Source organism: Bos grunniens, chromosome 23 (genome assembly GCF_055505025.1).
Source record: "Bos grunniens cultivar Pamir isolate PY7600 chromosome 23, Bosgru_T2T1.0, whole genome shotgun sequence".
NCBI lineage: Eukaryota > Metazoa > Chordata > Mammalia > Artiodactyla > Bovidae > Bos > Bos grunniens.
Genome location: NC_141187.1, coordinates 21,534,844 through 21,550,731, shown reverse-complemented (window position 1 = coordinate 21,550,731; position 15,888 = coordinate 21,534,844). Strand labels below are relative to the sequence as shown.

The following is a 15,888-nucleotide window of genomic DNA, read 5'->3' as shown; positions in this document are numbered from 1 at the left end:
TCGCTCAGTTGTGCCCAACTCTTTGTGACCCCATCAACTGTAGCCTACCAGGCTTTTCTGTCCATGGGATTTCCCAGGCAAGAATATTGGAGTGGGTTGCCATTTCCTTCTCCAGGGGATCTTCCCGACCCAGGGACCTCATCTCCAGCACTGCAGGTGGTCTCCTGCATTGCAGAGGTAAAACGCTAGTCATTAGCAAAGCACTCTACCCACATTATCTCATTTAATCTTCACAACAACCCTACAAGGGAGGCATGAAATGCTCCAGGTTTATGGATGAGGCTGAGGGAGGGGGCAGTGAAATACTTCATTCAGTGTCATCTGATGGTTAGCCCAACAGTTGTCTCCCTGAGCCCTTATTCTTAATCCCTGCGCTATACTGCTTCTCATGGTGGAGCAGGAGAGACAAGTGGAAAAGAAATGGAGAGTGGAGATTTATTGGCAGAGTGGGTGCCACTGACATGTTTTCTGTGGTCAGGCATGGGTTAGGTGTTCAGTACTGTCTTGAACATCTGCTGATCTAATATTGAGCCATTATATTAATGCTGTAGAAAATCCTGCCATCACAATGTGAATGGCAACCCCCAAATTTGGGTTCCTATAATATAGGATCAATTCATGGGTAGGCTAATGAAATGATCTGGAGGAATCCGTTCATCATCACTCCTACTAGGCCCAAATTCCTATTAGTATAGGTGACGTGGTTTCACTCTGACTATATGTCCATGTCCTTTATCAATTTGTATGTTCCCTAAGGATGAGGATTGTTAGTACTTTAATCAGTAAGTCCGTCCGTCAGTAATTGAAGGAACTCTCTCCAATTCCCTTGGTCTTCTCTGTTGGCTTTCTAGTTGAATTAATGAAATTAGATTATTTAGTGATAATCATTTCACAATATATACATATTGAACACCCTCAACTTACACAATTATATCTCAATAAGATTGCAAAAAAGAAAACTTTTATCTTCAGCCATATGATTCTGAGTAGAGTTACAAAGAAAGCAGATTCAAAGCCTCCATTGCCTCATTCTCAAATGGTTGAACCCTTTTAAGAATCTAAAACAGCAATTTAAATTTATATTCTGGGACCCAAATAAAACCTCTGAAATGACATTTCTTTTAACCAGTAGGTCCAGAAACTGTTATTCATTGCACATATTGGAGGGGAACTTCATCCACTGAAATGTCTCAAGACTTCTTGTAAAGTTTGCTTTTAACCATGTACTTAAGGTCTTGTGATTTCTAAATTTGGACAGAGGGGCACTAAGGCATGATTTCAAGATCAATGATGAATAACTCAGCAACCTAAGATAGACAAATGACTTCCAGATTCAGCTTTTCCATTGATGGTATGACCTTGGGTGAACTGGCTAGCCTTTCAAAGCCTGAGTTTCATCCTTGTACAGGAGAAGAAAAAATAGAACCCATCATAGATAATTGTTGTGAAATTTAATTGAGTAAATATATCCACAGGATTCCCTGGCACTAGGCAGTGTTCCATAAATGTGAAATTAGAAGGTGAAGTAAATTAGTGGTACTGCCTCAGCTATTTTTGTTCAGAGGCTATTTCTGTCTCTTAGGAAGGAGCAGGTGGTAAAGAGGATGGGTGGGTGGAGGAAGTGTTGTGGCGTGTTTGTTGTGGGACAACGGAATGGAAAACCACTTGAACAGGTTGCATGAGTCAGTGCGGGAAATGCACAGGTGTTGTTATGCCTAAAGAAATTCACTGCCTACCCCCACCCCGACCCCCAGTCTTGGAGAAAGGGAGACGCCTCACATTTTTTCTGAAAAGCAATTCTCCTTGTTTCTTAGTATAGAAACCTGTTCTATGAGTCATTACACATTTTTCCCAAAGGCCACCCAAGGTGGCCCACCCTCAGCCAAAAGCTTCTCTTCTTTTCCTTGGATGTTGTTTCTTGTATCTTGTCTGCAAGTCAACGCCTGAAAGCGCTCTAATGATTAGAAGAATTGATATGAGTACCTCTCAGGATATTCCCCATGCCTAAGAGGTCACCCTGATAAGATGTTTCCCTTGAAGACCCCTTGGGATCTTGGGTCACAGTGACCAACACAGTAACGATGCTTGTTGCATGTACATGAAGAGTCCAGAGTTTAACTAGTCAAGAGTTGTTGGGGGTAGTTGGACTTAGTATTGGGCTCTTCATGGGATGTATCCTGGCATCTACTGAGGTTGTAGGTGTCATCTGTGGGATCAGGGTTGCTAAGGTGACTCAACTGAAGTGCCTGAAACTCTCTCTACCATCAACAAAGGATAGCAGGGTCTTGATCTGTGCAATGCCTATAATTCAGTGATTTGATCAATTTCTGATGGGTTAAATACAAGAGTCTCAACAGAAGAGTATACTTTCATGATTTTTAAAGAACGCAGTAGAAATTATGTGAGCCTTAAAGAGCAGCATGAAAAATCTAGAATCACAGACTCTAGGCTGGACAGTTCATTTTATGTGTCAAGTCAAAAGAGCCCCCAGATATTTGGTTAAACATTATCCTGGGTGTTAGTGAAGGTGTTTTGGGATGGGATTAACCTTTGAATTGATAGACTAGACAAGGCAGATTGCCCTCCCTAATAAGATATGCAGATATCTTATCAGTTGATCAGTCAAATGAAGATCTAAATAGAATAAAAGGGTAACCCTCCTGTGAACAGAGGGAATCAATCCTGCCTGACTGAGATGGGATGTTGGTCTTTTCCAGCCTTCAGGCTTGGACTGAAACATCTGCTTTTCTGGGATCCTGAGCCTGCTGGATTTCAGATCTTTCATTTCTGATTCTTTGACCTTTGGATTCAGTCTGGAGCTACATGCTCTTGGGTTTCTGGTTTGCCAACAGTCTGTCATGGACTTCTCAGTCTCCATAATCATATGTGGTGAGCTAAATCTTTACAGTAAATTTCTTTCTACCTATATAGATGTATTGTTGTTGTCGTTCAGTTGCTAAGTCATGTCCAACTTTCTGCAACCCCTTGGTTTATAGCCCGCCAGGATCCTCTGTTTCCATGGGGTTTTTCCAGACAAGAATACTGGAGTAGCTTGTCATTTCCTTCTCCAGGGGCTCTTCCTGGACCAGGGATTGAACCTGAGTCTCCTGCACTGGCAGGGGGGACTCTTTACCACTTAGTCACCAGGAAGTCCCGTATTGATATATATGTATAACCTATTGGTCCTGTTTCTGTGGGGAACTCTATTACACTTGGTAAATTAAACATGTGTTTGTTTGGCTGTTTTAGTATGTTCAGGCTTTCAATGGGCCACTTAAATTTCCCACATTTAAGTATCTGCACTCCAAACCCTGGCCTGCTGCCTAACAGTGAGCTGCTTTATAAAGATAAATTTAGATCTCCTCCTGAAAGCTTCTAAATTTATGTGGGTTTTTTGGCTGCTCCGGGGCTGCCTTGCTGTGTGTCTGCTTTCTCTAGTTTCTGTGAGTAGGCACTATTCTTTAGTTGGGGTGCAAGAGCTTCCCTTTGCGGTGGCTTCCTTGGTTGCTGAGCATGGGCTCTAGGTGTGTGGGCTCAGTAGTTGTGGCACACACGGCTTAGTAGCCCCCAGGTATGTGGGATCTTCCGAGACTAGGGATCGAATCCGTGTCCCCTGGATTGGCAGGTGGATTCTCAACTACTAGACCACCAGGGAAGTCCTCAAGTGGATTTTCTTTTAAGTTTTTGTTACCAAGTTTTACATATGACAAATTACAAATTAGGTCCCCAGTTTGCGAAGTGTAAGCTTGAGAATATGTCCAATCAAATATATGAATAAATACATAGAATATATGAAAGAAGCACTAAGTTTGAGCTTACTCTGTATCAGAATGTGCTTTGAGGTCTAAAAATTAAAGTTAAGGCAAATTAAAGGGACTCTTTTAAGAGGGGTTAGAATAACTTCCATGAGATAACTTCAACCACATGCCAAAGACAAATTACGTTCAGCGAAGGGTGAACAATTTCATGTATGATAACACCGTGATGGTTTATTGAAAAGCCAAAAACAGGAAAGCCAAAAGTTAGAGCCTCAGTCCATGGAAAATGACGTCACAAGAAAAATTGGCCGTCCCACCAGTGGAAGTGAGAGAGTCTGTGAGTGCGGCATAGCTTAAGGTGTTAAGTTTTTGTGATACTAAGGCTATTCTTCTGCTTGTTGCTTTTATTGAATGTAAGCAGGTAAGAGGCATTGGAAATATTCATTGTGATGCCTAATATTGTTCTCAAGTTTGTTTTTTTTTTAATTAATTAGTGCTGTTTCCCATGCAAAACTGTCACCTCCTTTCTTATATCCTGGGACCCAGTTTACTTCTAATTGTGTCTCCGACAGTACTTAGGTATTAGTACTTAGTGCTGGACTCCGTGCATAGAGGGTCTTGGTATATACTTTTTGAATAGAATGGAAGTTATCATCCACTCAAACAGTCGTGGAAACACTATAATCCAAAGTAGGCAAAGACTGGTGAAGTTCATCAGGATGAATACAGATTAAAACCAAGAAAGGCAACACCTTGTATTTGCCTTTAAAAAAAAAAAAAAAAAAGGGCTTTTTTTTGTGTGTGTGGCTGCATTGTGCAGCTTGCAGGATCTTAGTTTCCCAACCAGGGATGGAACCTGTGCCCCCTGCGGAGCACAGAGTTCTAACCACTAGACAACCAGGGAATTCCCAATATCTTATACCTTATACCTTGTACAGCATTGTTCTTGCACAGAACACAACTTCCTTATTATAGCTTACACACTCAGATATCATGCTAAGAACATTACACATCTTCTGAGTAGTAATCCATTGTATGGCTATGTCTGAATTTGTTTGTCCCTCTGCCTGTTGATAGAAATTTGGATTATTCCCAGATTTGGGCTATTATAAATAAACTGCTATGAACATTGCATAGAGCTCTTTGTGTGGATAGCTTATTTTCATTTCCCTTGAGTAAGTATCTAGAAGTATATTATGAAGCTATAGCAAATAATGCCAAGCTGGTTTTTGAGTAGATACTGATGAATGAAGAGAATGTGAAGTCCACAAAGAAATAAGGGAATTTCATATTTAATACAGGTGGTATGTCAAATCAATGAGGAAAAATGGATTATTCAATCAACAGTGTTGGAACAAATGGGTAGATAACTGAAAAAAAAAAACAACATGCTTTAATTGCTTTGCTGGTTTAGACTACGTATTGTAAGAAAAGGATGGCTGTTCTTAAGGAGGAATGAAAAGAAAAAAAGAAGTCCTGAAACTCCAGGACCTGGTCAGACATAAGCTGTAACTAATTCCCGTTTCTAACTAGAAAAAATTAAAACTGAGATGGCCTTTGAGTGATTAAGACCAATTACAACTAAGCCTCATGACAAGGAGCAAGTCAAGAGTATGATGATCAAATCTTTTGCTTAAATATCTGGAATAATTAAAGTGGGTCTAGGTAAATCCTTGCAGTTGGACAAAATTGCTCCAGGATTATAGACCAAAGGTACAGTTCTCCCATCAAAGCCCGATACCTGCTGGGAAAAGAACTGGGGCATAGTGACTGGCACATTGAGCTAATTGGAATAAAATAGATTAAAAGCCAATTATGTTTTGGAGTTACACTGTCTAGAGAGCCAATAGCTGTGTTAAAAGGGATTCTAACTTCTTAACCTAAGACCATGAGCTTATTCAGCGTGTTATTATTCTCTAGACAAGTTCTCACAACTATTTCATAGCATTACACGGATTGCCTTTAGTTCAGTCTCCTGGAACAGTTTCTTTGCTGCACATTAGGCAGACCAGAAGCAAAGGCCATTAATTTTTCAGGTTTCTCTTATGGGTAGCTTTTGTCCCACTCTTGAACTGATTTCTTTACTAGCCAGTGGAATCATATGGTGGTAACAATTTCAGAATTTCAGTTGCTTAAAACAAAAGAGGTTTATATTGTGCGGACGTTTTAAATAAAAACAATCTCCACACCTTACTGGTGGACTTTTATATTGCTTCCAATTGTCACATGTCACAAATAATTCTGCACTGGACATATTTATATCAATATCATTTTGCACATGAGCAAGTATACATGCAGTTTTTATATCTAGAAAATGGAATTGCTAGGTTAAAGAATATGTGCATTTTAAAATTTGACGGAGACTTACTGATTTATACTCCCACTAGCTATATATGAGACTACTTATTTCCTCCTACTAGCAACAGTATTATCAACCCTTTTGATCTTTGCCCCACCTGAGAAGGGAAACATAATATTTCATTAACGTTTTGTGTTTCACTTTTCAGGTTATATTAGACTTCTCCTTGCTTTTCATATATTTATGTGAAAAAATAAAATAATAGAATTATTTTCATTTTTGTTTTGTTTTTTTCACATCGTTTTGTCCACTTCTCACTCTGGTTGTGGTAAAAATTATTAAAGAAGACAATTCAGTTGATACAAACAAGCTTTATTTAACACTTCATGAAGCAGAAAGTCTCCATTCAAAGAAGTGCAAAATGGGGCAGAAGGCAGGAAGCTTTACCGGGTAAAGAACAAGGAATAAGGAAGAGCAAAGAGAAAATATCTGATTGACCCAGGCTGCAGAGTCTTCTTGCCTGCTTGGGGTGAGAAAGAACAAGGAAATGAGTATAGAGCCCAGAGTTGGCTCGCTGTTTGGCTGACTGGATAGACTGCATTTCAGGTCAAGTGGAGCATTTACAAGGACACAAAAGTTACCCGGGTTGGAGTTTGTTAATCAGCGACATCCCAGGCAACAGTGGGCCATCTTGGGCCCAGAAAGTAATTCAACATATATAACTTTTTCTTACAGGTTTATGAGAACTATTTACATATTCAAGGAAAGAGTCACTTAAGATATACACTGAAAGTATTTTCCCAAATATTTTTATTTCTTTATTTCACTTCTTAAGACTCAGCTTTATTCATTTATTTTTATTTTTGGCCGCCCTGGGTCTTTGCTGTTGCGTGAAGGCTTTCTCTAGTTGCAGTGGGCAGGCTTCTTACTGAGGCGCTTCTCTTGCTGTGGAGCCCAAGCGCTAGGGCGCACAGGCTTCAGTAATTGTGACGCACTGGCTTAGTTGCCCCTCAGCATGTGGGGTCTTCCCAGACCAGGGACTGAACCGGTGGCCCCCTGCATTGCAAGGTGGATTCTTAACCACTAGACCACCAGAGAGGCCCAATTATTTATATGTAGATGCTATTTTTTGTATTTTTTTGCCATGAAGCATCTTCCCCCCCGGCCCCGTCCCCATCTTTTTTATATAGTTGAATACCTATTGTTCCTTTGGGTCATGTCTGGGTTAGGGTTTTACTTTGGGAAGATGTTGTCATTAAATCAACAAAGTAAGGGATACAAGAGCAACATCTTCCTTTTTTCTTCTAGTATCTTTATAGTTTCATATTTTGTTTTGACATATTTAACCCAGATGAAATGAATTCCAGTGTAAGTTGCAAGGGGGGATACATATTTATACACTGTTTAACTGGTGAGAGTGTGTGCTTTTGTAGATGAGGATCTGTGGGCTGTGAAACACAAGTTGTTGGAAACTAATTTTCCAATGAATATATTTTTCTAAGTTTGAGTTTTTTACCCTGTTCATGCGAAACTTACCAAAAATTCACTGAAACAGTACATTCTCGGCAGTGATGAAAGAAAGCTACAAGAATATGGGCAGCCTGTACTCAGCTCCAATTAAATGTCACCAAGGCAGGAATAGCGAAACAGTATTGTCAGACATGCCCATTTCAAAAAATGCCGAAATTCAAAAATCTGAATTTGCATCTGAAATCCCCTGATGTTTAAATGTTAGCAACTAAATCAATAGTTTTAAAAACATTGCCTGGGCCAAGCAAAACACATCTGTGAGCCAGATGGGGCCCTGAGGGTGCCAGTATGAGACCTGTGGTTTAGACTTGCTTCCTCCTAATTCTCAAAGATGCAAGTACCTCTTCTAGGGGCTGCTGTAGTGTGGGTAGCCCTTATCACAATAGATTTTAATTGATTGTTGGTGGCCTAGTTTTTCTATTAGGCTCAAGCTTTTCTATTAAGTGATAAAGTTATAAATAGAAGTATTCACAGATTTTGAGGTCCCCAGAACCACAGCATCTTTCACCTAGTAGACATTTAGTATGAACGTTTGTTGAATGAATTTTAAGTAGATGAATGAGTGAACTCTACTGCAAGTACCTGCTGCTGCTGCTGCTGCTAAGTCGCTTCAGTCGTGTCTGACTCTGTGCAACCCCACAGATGGCAGCCCACCAGGCTCCCCCGTCCCTGGGATTCTCCAGGCAAGAACACTGGGGTGGGTTGTCATTTCCTTCTCCAATGCAGGAAAATGAAAAGTGAAAGTGAAGTCGCTCAGTCGTGTCCGACTCTTCACAACCCCATGGACTGCAGCCCACCAGGCTCCTCCATCCATGGGATTTTCCAGGCAAGAGTACTGGAGTGGGGTGTCATCGCCTTCTCCGTGCCAAACTTCTGGACAGAACAGCTCAGATTCTCGGAGGTTAGACCACGCCCTCCCCTCCCCTCACCTCCCCTGGGCGCTCCCGCTCCAGGCAACCTGAGCAGTTGTACCGGATTTTGTTAACAGGTGGCTTCTTGCACGTTGTGACTCTTGGCCGCTAGATGTCTCCCTATGCTTAAAGGACATTCTGAAGCCTTGGGGTCAACTTGTGTGCTCAGTAGCTCTGTCGTGTCCGACTGTTTGCGACCCCTTGGACTGTAGCCAGCCAAGCCCCTCTGTCATGGGATTTCCCAGGCAAGAATACTCCAGTGGGTTTCCATCTCCTACTTTAGAGGACCTTCCCAACCCAGGGATTGAACCTGTGTCTCATGCTTCACAGGCAGGTGGCTTCTTTACCACTGAGCCACCTGGGAAGGCCTGGAGTCAACCTATGGTTTGGTAAAAAGAAGCAATTCTTAAGTAAAAAAGAATGCCTTAATCTCAGGTCACAGCTTCTACAGATATTTGTTCTTTTGAGGAAGCCGAAGACAGCCACAATGTCAAAGAAAAAGTCCCCAGGGACAGGATCAGATTTATTTTGTTCTGGGAGAACTTTTCATCCTCAGAAATGCACCCCTGGGGGCAATGAAACGACAGTCTGTTGGATTTTTTGCCTCTAATCTAACAGATTCACAACTGTTCTCCATCTCTGTGGTGTTACTTTACTCTGCTGCTTCAGCGGGTGGAGAAATACATCTTACTGTTAAGGGTTTGAACTCTAGAACCTGTGTAGTAAAAGCAGAATTCAACTTGGAAAATGTATTAAGGCTTCCCAGGTGGAGCTAAAGGCAAAGAAACCACCTGCCAGTGCAGGAGACATAAGAGATGGGGTTTGATCCCTGAGTCAGGAAGATCCCCTGGAGGAGGGCATGGCAACCCACACCAGTATTCTTGCCTGGAGAATCCCATGGAGGAAGGAGCCTGGTGGCTATTGACCATCGGGTCACAGAGACAACTGAAGTGACTTAGCATACACACTTGTGTTAGTAGGAACTTCTTCACTGAGCCTGCCAGGTGCTCGTGTGAATTCCTGAGCATCACATGAACACAAAGGATATGTTTTGGTGCCTGTGGTTGTATTTTTCACGTGCCTCATGAGGGTCTGCGGGGTCCACTAAGGTGGGAGTACTTTCTTATTTTAGTTTATTATTCTTTCTGCTGGCCGCACAGCTTGCTGGATCTTAGTTCCCTGACTAGAGATTGAACCCGGGCCCTGGGAGTGAAAGCCCCAAGTCCTAACCACTGGCCTCTCAGGGAATTCCTTTCTTGTTTTTTGGTGCTGCATAATTCTCACTGTAAAGACAGGCAGAGTAGGGGGTAAAAAGCTCAATACTTTTATAGTCCATGGCTCTCTCTTCTCAGTGTTATCTCTGACATTCAAATATAGTACATTCTGAACTGATTAAAGCAATTAGAAGATTTCCTGACTGTTGAGTTTACCCAGGGCCTTGAATTTAATGACTCTTGAAGCTACTTGAATAAAATGAAACTGTGGATTCTATGGGGTCTTGGTGGCTCTCCAACTGATTATGGAAAGTTCGGATGGTAAGAACGCTGTGTCTTGTTAGTACCTGAGACAACCTTGCCTTTACCTTTCGTTTGGTTCTTTTGCAAGCGTTGGGCACCTCTCTGTGTATTTCTCGTATGTCTTTAAGAAGCAATAGAGGTTCAGAAAATAGACTCTGAAGTCAGGTTGTGTTCCTCTCGTAGCCCATCATTTCCTTAACTGCTCTGTGCCTCTGTTTCCTCATCTGTAAAATGGGGATGTTAGTGGTTCCTGCCTCACAGAGTGCTGAGGATATAAAAGCACGTGGAAATGACTCAGAAGAGTCCTTGGAATATGATTAGTGTGCAGTAAAAACAGCTGATTCTCAACGCTTGACAGTTCATCTCATTTTCTCCTTTGCTGTCTAGGTCAATTTCCAGGTTTTTGATTGTTACACTTGTCTCTTATGTGATTGGGAGAAGTTCCTATAGTTGTTCAAACTCTTTCCTTGTTTACTTCAATGTTTTCTTTTTTTAAATTGTATTTCTTTGGCTGTGTCCAGTCTTAGTTGCAGCACGTGGGGTCTTCACTGAGTCACTGAAGATCTTTCCATGCAGTGTGCAGGCTCTCTAGTTGTGGCGTGCGGGCGCAGTAGATGTGACTCACAGGCTTAGTTGCTTCAAGGCAAGTGGGATCTTCCCAACCAGGGAAGGAACCCTGGTCCCTTGCACTGCAAGCCAGATTCTTAACTACGGGACCATCAGGGAAGTCCAAATGTCCTTTATATTAATGCTAAATAGCAATACTATTATTTTGCAATAACACCACCTCCCACAACAGTTTCTCATAAGTCACATTGACCAAGTTTTGTCCTCAGACAGTCTAATAAGTCCCCATCTGCCTCTCTTTAAGTCCTAGTTCTGAGTGGTAAGAGACTACATCCGTTTTGATTGTTTTGCCATATTTGTAAGAATTACCATATTACTCACTGTAATTCACATTTTATAATCAACTCTTCCCTTATTTACTCCTCCTTTCAGTTTTTTTTGTATAATTATACCTGAATCTTTTTTTAATTGCATTTAACCCTTTCACAATTATGGAATAAAGCCACGGGAAACAGTTCAGGCCCTCTCCCTCCCTTGAATCACCGTATCATTTAAGGTGGCCCATTTAAGCTCTGCCCCTGGATCAGAGCTTCTCAGAAACCAAGTTCAAAGGATATCCAGCGTATCAGATGGATGGACACTGCTTGGCATGGGTTCATGTCCTTCGTGGGTCCACCTGCCGATTCAATTAAGATACTGTCTCAGACTCACAACTGCCTCTCCAGGAAGGTTTGTTGAGGTCAGAAGAATTAGATAACTAGTTCTGATAACACGATTCTGTTTGCCATTTCCTTTTTCCCAGACTTCAGGTTTACTGCTGTTTATTCCTGTGACTCTGCTCTTTTGCTGGAAATGAAGCCATCAGACTGTTCAGGAAACCAACCCAAATAGATGGAGTTAGAAGGCCTGATGCTCTTCCTCAGCCCCCTGTCTTCCTTCTTGCTCTTCTTCAGCATTTGTAAGATGCTTGAGCCAGCCTCGCCAAGGAAGCTCTGTGGTCAAGACCACCAGAGAAAAGGAAAATGTAGAGTTGACCAAATGGACCAAACCACATTTGTTTAGCTGCCTTTATAGCATCAGGTGAACAATCTTGTTTCTGCTTTATAGGTTAGTGTGTGAGATCTGGGGGCAGAAGGAGCATTGCAGTCACACCAGAGCAGCAGTGTTGCCATGACTCTGCCTTTGAAGAAGGTGGCTCTTCTTGGGTTCATAACAAAGACGTGTCATACATGTCACCTCAAGGCTCACACTATGCTTCTTCCATTTTCTTTTTGTTCTCTGCAGTGACAGAGGCACCCCATCCCCTAACCAGGAAATATTGAAAAATTCAGCATCGCGTGTGTTAACAAATTATTAGGAGGAAGCTACAAGGGGTGATTAAATGGTTTGGTGGTGAGTCATTGTAGTGAGAAGCACACCCTCTTTTGACATGCCCGAGTGCCCAGTTGCTTAGTCATGTCTAATTCTTTGCGACCCCATGGACTGTAGCCCACCAGACTCCTCTGTTCATGGGATTTTCCAGGCAAGAATACTGGAATGGGTTGCCCTTTCCTCCTCCAGAGGATCCTCCTGACCCAGGGATCAAACTTGAATCTTCTGGAGCTCCTGCATTGGCTGGCGGATTCTTTTGATACAACCTAAATATTGGGCCTCCTATGATCACCTTCTATCAAATATAGAATTGCCTATTAAACACATTCATTTATTTGGATTCAGAGTTTCACCAGAATCAATGTACTCGTGAAACCACTGGTGTTTACTAGATGCTTAATTTTCTTGAAACAGTAAGCCCCCTGTATAGTGAAGCTTCTATTTGCAGATTTTCAAAGATGCATTGAAATGTAGGTTTCATCAACATCAGATGTGAGTGAAATTACAGCTTGCCCTCTGTTTCCTATTGCTGACGATCCTTCAGCTCTACCATCTCCCACCTCCCCTTCCTCCTCCAGTCAGTAATTCTTCTTGCCCGTTCACTTGACACCAGCCCATGTATGCCAGCTGTTGTTCTGTATTACTGTGTTTTTCCAAGATACAATACTGTAAGACTAAAAGTGTTTTCTTAATTTGTTTTATGCATTATTTGTGTGAAAAGCATTATAAACCTATTACAGCACAGTACTGTATAGTCAGCTGTGTTAGCTGGGGACCTAAGCTAACTTTGTTGGACTTACAAATGCATGCTTGGAATGGAACTCATTCGTATGTAGGAGACTTACTGTATCTGCTAAATGATACCATTTCTTTGCTCTAAGAAACAGTAGGGGTCCTTTTGGTTGTGGGGCTACGCACCAGTGCCTAGGAAGTTGCTGGGCTTCGTGGCACAAAGAGCTGGAGGTGAATAACAGCTGTCATCGGAGCCACCAGCCCTCACCATGCCAAGTTCCATGCTGATTGATCGCTTTTTATCTGTTCACTCTGCCACTGTTTCCTTACCTCTTCCCCTCCCCCTCCACCCAATTCTACTGCTACTTTCTCCCTAAGTAATTAGTAAATATTAGCCTCATTTTATAAACACTGAGATATCAGTGACATAAGTGTGCCTACAAGCTCTTGCATTTTAATACAGACAAAAGGAAAAGGCAGCACTGAACTGAAAAGATGGCATCTGATCCTAGAACGTTAGGCATTGGATTAACCAAAGGTTAATACAGGTCTAGAAGACCTTGACTCTTTGTATGCAATGAATATTTGGTCTCCACTTACCACTGATGCATCTCCAAAACAGGCAAAACCCTGCTGAAAAGGCATGTGAAGAGAAGGGGATTAACTTGACTATTATGACATCAGCTCTATTCCACCCAGGCTAGTGGGTGACACAGGAGGGATGGTTGATGCCCTTGAAAAACTGGGGGTTGGCAGAACGGCTTCGTTCTCTCGTCAGCTCTTCCACTGGGCCAGATCCAGGCCCGGTCACGAAGAGCAAGGATGTGGACCAAGTGGCCAAGCCGTTGTTGGAAACGAGAAGATCACATTGAGGTTCAGCCTGCTTGGCACTGAAGGTCAGTCTTCAACTTGAAATTATGGACCTTGATAATTTGGGGAATATTGTTCTCTGTAAAAAAAAGAGATTTCTATTAGATTTTAGTGCTCCAAAGACCTTTTTGTTCTTCCTGAGAAAGTATATATTTCCTCTCTTCTGATAATAAGAGCAGTCTACCAGACTAGCTTCCTCTTTTCCTTGCTAGGAAGCTCTGTTCATAGAGTTAAGCTTTCAATTTACAAAACACAGCAACTACCTAGTAAGTTTTTATTTACATTCTTTCTCTTAGTTGATGCTCTACTTTTATAGTTTCTCTTTTGAATATTCCATATACATATACATATATATATATATATAGTTTGTGTATAGAACTATTACAGTTTAAATTTCTTTATGTCTATTCTAATGTAATTTTATTTTAAGTGTTAGTATTGTAAGCTGCCTCAAATCATTTGTAAGTTACAGAGTGACTTAGAGTCACCTACCTCAAATTATTGGTAATTGTGAAGTGTTAGTTTTCAACTTGGATGGGAAAAAGAAACTTATGAAAGAAGTTAACAAGGTTTAGCATGAGGTTTTCTAAGGACAAACAACATACTGAAAGCATTTGCCCTGTGCGTACATGCCAGGGCTCTCCTTTGCCCACCTTCATTCTGTAGTATTTCAAAGAGAAGTCTGAGGTGGCTTCATCTGGGAAAGTAGCAGGCCAATTATTCAGTGTTGTGCAAGAAAATCAGAAAAGGAGAAATAATACCTGTCTATCTCCATACCCCACTGGTATGACCCACCTCTTCCCACCTGAAATTTACACACGGAGGGCTGCATTCCTTCCGCTTTATGAGGTATGACCCTGGGTGTCCGGAGGCTGGTTGTGGAAGCTGGACAGAGTGACACTGTGAAACACACCAATCAAGGACAGAAGTGTCCTGCATTGCCCTGGAGCATTTTCCTCCCATTTCCCCTCCATGATTTCTGTCTGCTGGGAGAATTGTTAGGTCATGGGCTCTGATTTCCTTCCTCTTACCAGGCCTGATAGGGACTCTAAGTGGGAGGAAGAGTCAACAGAAAGGTATTTTTCTCTTCCTTATTGAAGCGGGTGTGTTCTGGGCTTGTCTGCCTACAGGGTAGCAATGTGCTACAGGAGTTACCAGTAAATCAGTGGCCTGTACACATGCCAGCGAGCTGCTGTGGCTCAGCTATTTCGATTGTCTTTCCAAACAGAACAAGAAGTGATCAAGCCACGATTACCCCAGAGGAAGGGCTCCCGGGGGCTGTGATGTGAAGAGTGGAATCACAGGTAAGCCCCAATGCTGTGATTTGATTCCTTAGAACGTGTCTTAGCATCATCCTTACCACCTGTTAATCTGATTAGTTTTCAATAATTGAAACCCATATTTCAATATCCCGTTTCCTGAAGAAGGGTAACTAAAGGAATGGAGAGTGGAGAAAACAAGGAACAGATACAATTGAGTTCAGTTTCTTGGTAACTGTATAAATTGAGATGTTATGTGAGTCTCAGGCTTAAGGTTGTTGATTCAAAGCATAACCTTCTCTCTATCGATTTCAAGACAGTACCCCTTCTTCTTGGGGGGTGGTGTCTGGGAGGTGGATTGACTGAAATAAAGAAAGCTTCACCAAGGGTAATCGTACAAACACAGTCCATTGTGCCATCTAAGAAGATCAAGTTTATTTTCACTTTAGGATGAATTAGTTTAAGATTTGACCTAATTGGTATATTTCCAGGAAGTATTTCCCAATTTAACTTCTTCTTTGGGCCCTGAAAAATCCACAAACTGATGTTTTTAATTACTTCTTAGTCTCTCTCCCTCAAATAAGTACAAAGTGACCCGTTATATTTTCTGACAGGCCTTGAAACGTAGTCATTTTTCTCTTCCTTTTTCTTCTTTTTCATGAAGAATCCATGTATTAAAGCCTGCTAGTCTATGTAATTCATCCATGCCAGAGACTAAATCATGGGAAGTTACCAAAGGAGGTATGGAAGGAAGGTCAGGCTGCAGAGGTGCGGGGAAATGATAACTTTGGCATTTCCATGGACAAATCCATTAAATCAAACCTGGTAATAACACACAGTAGGCTGCAGATTACAGAGTCAAGGGAAGTAACAAAAAAAGATTAAAATACATTTTGTAATTTATCAGAGTACTAACACAAACCTTTTGCTATGTTTTTAATAAAACACCACTAATTACTCAAACATAACCCAAATTTAAAAGGATCGTATGTTATACGACCACATAGAGTACTTTGTTCAACCATCGGTGGTTTAATCACTAAGTTGTGTCTGACTCTTGCAACCCCATATTGT

At 41.6% G+C, this 15,888-nt stretch overlaps 1 protein-coding gene across 10 annotated transcripts in view; it reads left to right on the top strand.

The window, feature by feature from the left end:
- Nucleotides 1-15,888, top strand: part of ADGRF1 (adhesion G protein-coupled receptor F1) — a 97,232-nt gene that overhangs the window by 37,883 nt on the left and 43,461 nt on the right. For 2 of the 10 annotated variants that reach the window (XM_086372034.1, XM_086372032.1), the window contains exons 1-2: nucleotides 13,345-13,581; nucleotides 14,784-14,859. The gene's annotated coding sequence lies outside the window, so the exon portion shown is untranslated. Of the gene's footprint in view, nucleotides 1-13,344; nucleotides 13,582-14,662; nucleotides 14,860-15,888 lie in introns of those variants that run through there. The other 8 variants (XR_015153277.1, XM_086372033.1, XR_015153276.1 and 5 more) reach the window with 6 other exon arrangements.